Genomic DNA, 5,946 nt, shown 5'->3' with positions numbered 1-5,946 from the left:
CTATCCTATTACAAAGAATTTCTACAAAAATTTTAATAGTGCCTACAGGGTCCGAGTCGGAAGATGGACACAAACGCTCGACGTTACTGGCTCGACCTCCACCAAGCTACTACCTGGGGGGACAATTTAAGACAAAACAAGATAACTTGTGAGATAACTCAATGAGTGGATAGTTTATTAAAAATGAAATCAAAAGTAACCATTCTGTTTCAGAAAAAACCTTCAAAACCACACTTAGCTCTAAGACCTCACGTCACTTTTTGAAATCCCCAGTTTTAAAAACTATTTTCAAAATCATTTCCGAAAATCATCTCAATAGACCTCAATATACTGAAAAAGCAATAAAACTTTCCAAGCTGAGAAATAGCAAATCTGAACTGAAATTATCCTCATAAACTGATATCTCAAAATACTTAAACTTGTACTCGTACTGTAAACATTGTCCTGGCCACAATCCCACACACGGGCAGGCTCAAATCCTGGCCACAATCTCGTACGGAGGGTCGCTCCTCCAAGCAGGCTCACATCCTGGCCACAATCTCGTACGGAGGGTCACTCCGCCAAGCAGGCTCACATCCTGGCCACAATCTCGTACGGAGGGTCACTCCGCCGAGCAGGCTCACATCCTGGCCACAATCTCGTACGGAGGGTCACTCCGCCGAGCAGGCTCGTATCCTGGCCACAATCTCGTACGTAAGCGTCTTTATTATGGACGCTTTATTCTGGCCCCACTTATGAAAGGTCAAGCTGATACAATAGGCATTGCGATGCGAAGAGCTTTGCTCGGAGAAATAGAAGGAACATGTATCACACGTGCAAAATCTGAGAAAATACCACATGAATATTCTACCATAGTAGGTATTCAAGAATCCGTACATGAAATTTTAATGAATTTGAAAGAAATTGTATTGAGAAGTAATCTGTATGGAACTCGTAGCGCGTCTATTTGTGTCAAGGGTCCTGGATATGTAACTGCTCAAGACATTATCTTACCACCTTCTGTGGAAATCGTTGATAATACACAGCATATAGCTAACCTAACAGAACCAATTAATTTGTGTATTGAATTACAAATCGAGAGGAATCGCGGATATCGTATAAAAACACCAAATAACTTTCAAGACGGAAGTTATCCTATAGATGCTGTATTCATGCCTGTTCGAAATGCGAATCATAGTATTCATTCTTATGTGAATGGAAATGAAAAACAAGAGATACTTTTTCTCGAAATATGGACAAACGGAAGTTTAACTCCGAAAGAAGCACTTCATGAAGCCTCCCGGAATTTGATTGATTTATTTATTCCCTTTTTACATGCAGAAGAAGAAAACTTACATTTAGAAAACAATCAACCCAAAGTTACTTTACCCCTTTTTACTTTTCATGGTAGATTGGCTAAACCAAGGAAAAATAAAAAAGAAATCGCATTGCAATATATTTTTATTGATCAATCAGAATTGCTCCCCAGGGTCTATAATTGCCTCAAAAGGTCCAATATACATACATTATTGGACCTTTTGAAGTCACTCCGCCGAGCAGGCTCGTATCCTGGCCACAATCTCGTACGGAGGGTCACTCCGCCGAGCAGGCTCGTATCCTGGCCACAATCTCGTACGGAGGGTCACTCCGCCGAGCAGGCTCACATCCTGGCCACAATCTCGTACGGAGGGTCACTCCGCCGAGCAGGCTCGTATCCTGGCCACAATCTCGTACGGAGGGTCACTCCGCCGAGCAGGCTCATATCCTGGCCACAATCTCGTACGGAGGGTCACTCCGCCGAGCAGGCTCATATCCTGGCCACAATCTCGTAAGGAGGGTCACTCCGCCGAGCAGGCTCACTGGTCAACACGTGTATTTACACAGCAGTTTTAAATACTCTTTTCACAATTCCTTTTAACAACCCAACTCATCAAACATGTATCTTTCCTCAAATCACAACGTCTCACTCTTTTAAAGTCATTAGTCTAAAAGGATATCATTTGAAGGAACTTTAAATAACAATTCTCAACACAAATCCACCATTAAATAAATGAAATCATAGACATTTAGAAGCATAAACTTTTATAAAAATAAAGTCCACTCACAAATTGGGAAGTCTAGCTTCGATCCTCCACCGGATCGTCACGAGCCACGGTCGCCTCGCCTGAAACAAGAAAATCATCCAAGGATAGCTTCATAATCTAAAAAGTTTCCAAATTCAATCTCAATATAAACTTTGGTTCACCCGAACAGCCTCCACCTACCCTAAATCGATAACCAACTAAAAAAAATTTAAATTGCTGCTAGATAATTAATATGACAGCGGGGTGGTTAGAGCCACTGCCGTCATCACTCAAGTGGTGACATCAATATTGAATTTCCAACATTTCTCCAAAATCCACACCCTTTTCGATTCTAAACTTCAATTGGGGTTTCATATGAATAAAAATTACCCAACAATGGTCCAAAATAAACTCCAAAACAAAATGTACAAGGCCAACCCGAAATGACCCATAATTCCTCAAAATCAAGTTCCTAAATACTCAAAAACTATCAATTCTCCAAGATTTCTTCGAATCATCAGTTCCAAACTTAAATTAAAGATTATTAGGGATGAGAATTGTACAAAAATACATACAACCTTATCAAATTTCGAATGTTTGATAGGAGCCCGAAATGAGCCCTAAACCCCAATTTTCCAAAATCACAATTGTGTAAAATTGACAGGTAACACCATATGGGTTTGAAAGCCCATGAAGAAAGGAAGAAAACCCACTAACCAATTTATTGATCGGAGCTCGAAGATGGCCGGAATCGGCAAGAGAAACTGGCGGCTGGGGGAGTTTTCTCCGGCAATTTCCTGCGCACAGGGGTGGCGGGCCGGCAAGGGGTGCACAGAAAGGAACGGCCGGCTCACAGGGGTCACGACGGTGGTCTCATGCCGTCGGGAAAGTGGCCGGAGGCTGCCCTCCGATGATGGTGTCGCGCGCACACAGAGGAAGAGAGAGAGACGCGAAGGAGAGAGAGCACGGGGAGAGAGGACTGGGTCAGTGGGGTTAGCTGGTCGCCGGCCTCTGGTCGCCGTGAAGATGGCCGGAGCTGGTCACGCCGGTGAGAGAGGAGAGGAGGAGGTGAGTGAGCTCCGGGAGAGAGGGAGAGAATAAAAAGGGAGAGAGAGAGAGAGAAGATTCTAGAGAGAGAGAGAAAGTTCTAAAAAAAATCTGATTTTTAAACCCCAATTTGTTATTTTACGAAATTGCCCCTCGTTTCAAACGCCCATATCTTTCAAACTGTAACTCCGATTGAAGCGTGCTACGTGTCTATGAAACCGTGGGATCGAAACCTATCTAACGGACCCAAAGTCAAAATCAAAAGCCCTTTTTATTTTAAAAGTCGACTTTGGGTCAAGCCCAATAAAAATTTTTAACCCAAAACCCCTCGTTATTTCTCAATTAAATTCCCAAATTATTTAGAAAAAAAAACTTGAAAAGATACGAGTCTCTCAAATCCATTTCTCAATATGCCTCTACATGGCCAAAACGAATAGAAATTAAAATTTCTCCTGAATTTTGGGTCGGGTCGTTACATATGGCCAGGATATTGCCTGCACGTACTGATTTTATTCACGCGTGTGTATGGCCAGGATATTGCCTGCACGTGTTGGATTCACTCCACGCGTGTGTATGGCCAGGATATTGTCTGCCTGTGCGATGCAGGAATTCAGCACAGGTGTATGGCCAGGATTTTTCAGGGTATATAGCATGGTGGAAAATGAATTTGGCTATTTTCAGAAATTATTAAATATGTTTTTAAGTGAGGGATTTCTTTTAAATTCTATCAAGGTTGTTGTTACGATGTTTTACAATTCGTTTGTTTTAAGAAATTGTTATTTGAGAAATATATATTGTTTTATGGGATTTCTTAAGTTTCAATAAACTTTATGGTTTTAAACTGGGGGATTTCAAAGAGTGACGTGAGGTCTTAGAGCTAAACGTGGTTTTGAAGGATTTTCTGAAACAGGAAGTTTACTTTTATTTTCGTTTCCTATTAAACTGTCCACTCACTGAGTTTGTCTCATGGTTTGTTTTCTTTTGTCTTAAATTGTCCCCCCCCCCCCCAGGTAGTAGCTTTGGTGGAGGTCGAGCCAATCACGTCGAGGCGGTTACATCTCTATTCCTTCTCGGACCAGTAGGCGCCAGTTAATATTCTTGTAAAAATTCCTTGTATTAGGATAGCAGCTCTGATAATCATCCACAATTTTAAGTTGGATTCTCTGTGAAATTTGTTGGGTCTGAGACCCTTTTTGGTTGTGGTAGAGGTGGTTGCGGTTTAGAAGTGCTTTTAACAGGTATTGAAATTTCTGGGTTAGTCCATTTTCAAGGGAGGTTCTGCCGAATTTTCGGTAGGATTTTCCTTGAATTTGGATTCTCGCAGGGCCTCTCCAGGTTTCAGAGTTGAATCCGGGGGCGGTCCTGTCATATATAAATGTTTTATTTGAAAGAAATTTATATATTTATATTTATGTGCATGGCTCAAAGGAAAGACAAAACAGGTTTAAAAGTTTGATGTTTAGTATTTTTATGGGCCCGAGGTTTGGGGTGTTACATCTTTCTTGACAACAGAGAACGTTTCGATGCAATTTAGAAGAAATTGGACCAAGTATGCACTGAAATGACCTTTTCATGCGTTCTTAACACCAAACGTGGTTCAATAGGTGTAGAACGCTAATACTAACATGCGAAAGTTCTTCCCCATGTGTTTCTTGCCAACCGTGAACGTTTTGGTGCAAGTAGGACGAAATTGGACCAAGTATACACCGAACTAAACTTTTCGTGCGTTCTTAACACCAAATGTGGTTCAATAGGTCAAGAATGTTAATCCTAATATGAAAAAGTGTTTTCCCATTCTTTCTTGCCAACAGTGAACAGTTTGGTGCAATTAAGAAATTGGATAAAGTATGCACTGAAATGACCTTTTCTTACGTTATCAACACAAAATGTGGTTTAATAGGTCTAAAACGCTAATCCTAACATAAGAAAGTGGTTCCCCATGCCTTTCTTGCCAATCGTGAACGTTTTGGTGCAATTAAGATGAAATTGGACCAAGTATGCACTAAAATGACCTTTTCATGCATTTTTAACACCAAATGTGGTTCAATAACTCAAGAACGCTAATCCTCACATGAGAAAGTGTTTCCCCATGTGACAGGACCGCCCCCGGATTCCACCCTGAAACCCGGAGAGGTCCTGCGGGAATCCAAAATCAAGGAAAATCCTACCGAAAATTCGGCAGAATCTCCCCTGAAAATGGACTAACCCAGAAACTTCAAAACCTGTTAAGCACTTCTAAGTCTTTCAACCACCTCTACCACAAGCAAATAAAGGGTCTCGGACCCAACAGATTTCAAAGAAAACCCACTTAAACCTTAGGAGTTGTTATCAGAGCCACTAATCATTTAAAGTAGGTTTTTACAAAAATAAACATGGCGCCTACAGGGTCCGACTAAGGAGATGATTGCAACTGCCTCGACGTGTTTGGCTCGACCTCCACCAAATCTACTACCTGGGGGACAATTTAAGACAAAACAAAACAAACCGTGAGACGAACTCAGTGAGTGGACAGTTTAACGAGAAACATAAGTAAAATTTCTGTTTCAGATAATCCTTCAAAAAAAACCACGTTAACTCTAAAACCTCTCGTTACTCTTTGAAATCCCCCAGTTTTAAAACAATTTCACAAGTCTTAAAAATGTTATAAAATTCATGAAAAACAATTAATACTCTCAAGCTGTAGAATTATTAAAATATCTGAAATAAAATGAAATGCCTTAATGAAACTGTCGTTTAAAACGTTTACTGGTGGAATATATTTTCTCAAAACACTTCACAACTGAAAACTCACGCCACACTAGTACCCGGGAAACTGCTGGTCATACACTGCCGAGTCACCTCTAGGCAAGTGCAGAGC

General features: G+C 41.0%; 1 long non-coding RNA gene across 1 annotated transcript; it reads right to left on the bottom strand.

Annotated features, from left to right (window-relative positions):
- On the bottom strand, positions 1-2,953 carry LOC147277705 (uncharacterized). Its single transcript, XR_015124053.1, has 3 exons — positions 2,760-2,953; positions 2,085-2,143; positions 1-113 (listed from the first exon to the last, which is right to left on the bottom strand). It is a non-coding gene; the product is annotated as an uncharacterized LOC147277705 (long non-coding RNA).
- Positions 2,954-5,946: the final 2,993 nt, after the last annotated feature.

This window comes from Dryas octopetala, chromosome 8 (assembly GCF_963921425.1).
Source record: "Dryas octopetala chromosome 8, drDryOcto1.1, whole genome shotgun sequence".
Taxonomy (NCBI): Eukaryota; Viridiplantae; Streptophyta; class Magnoliopsida; order Rosales; family Rosaceae; genus Dryas; species Dryas octopetala.
Note: the sequence above shows the minus strand (reverse complement) of the source record. Positions and strands in the feature narration are given on the sequence as shown.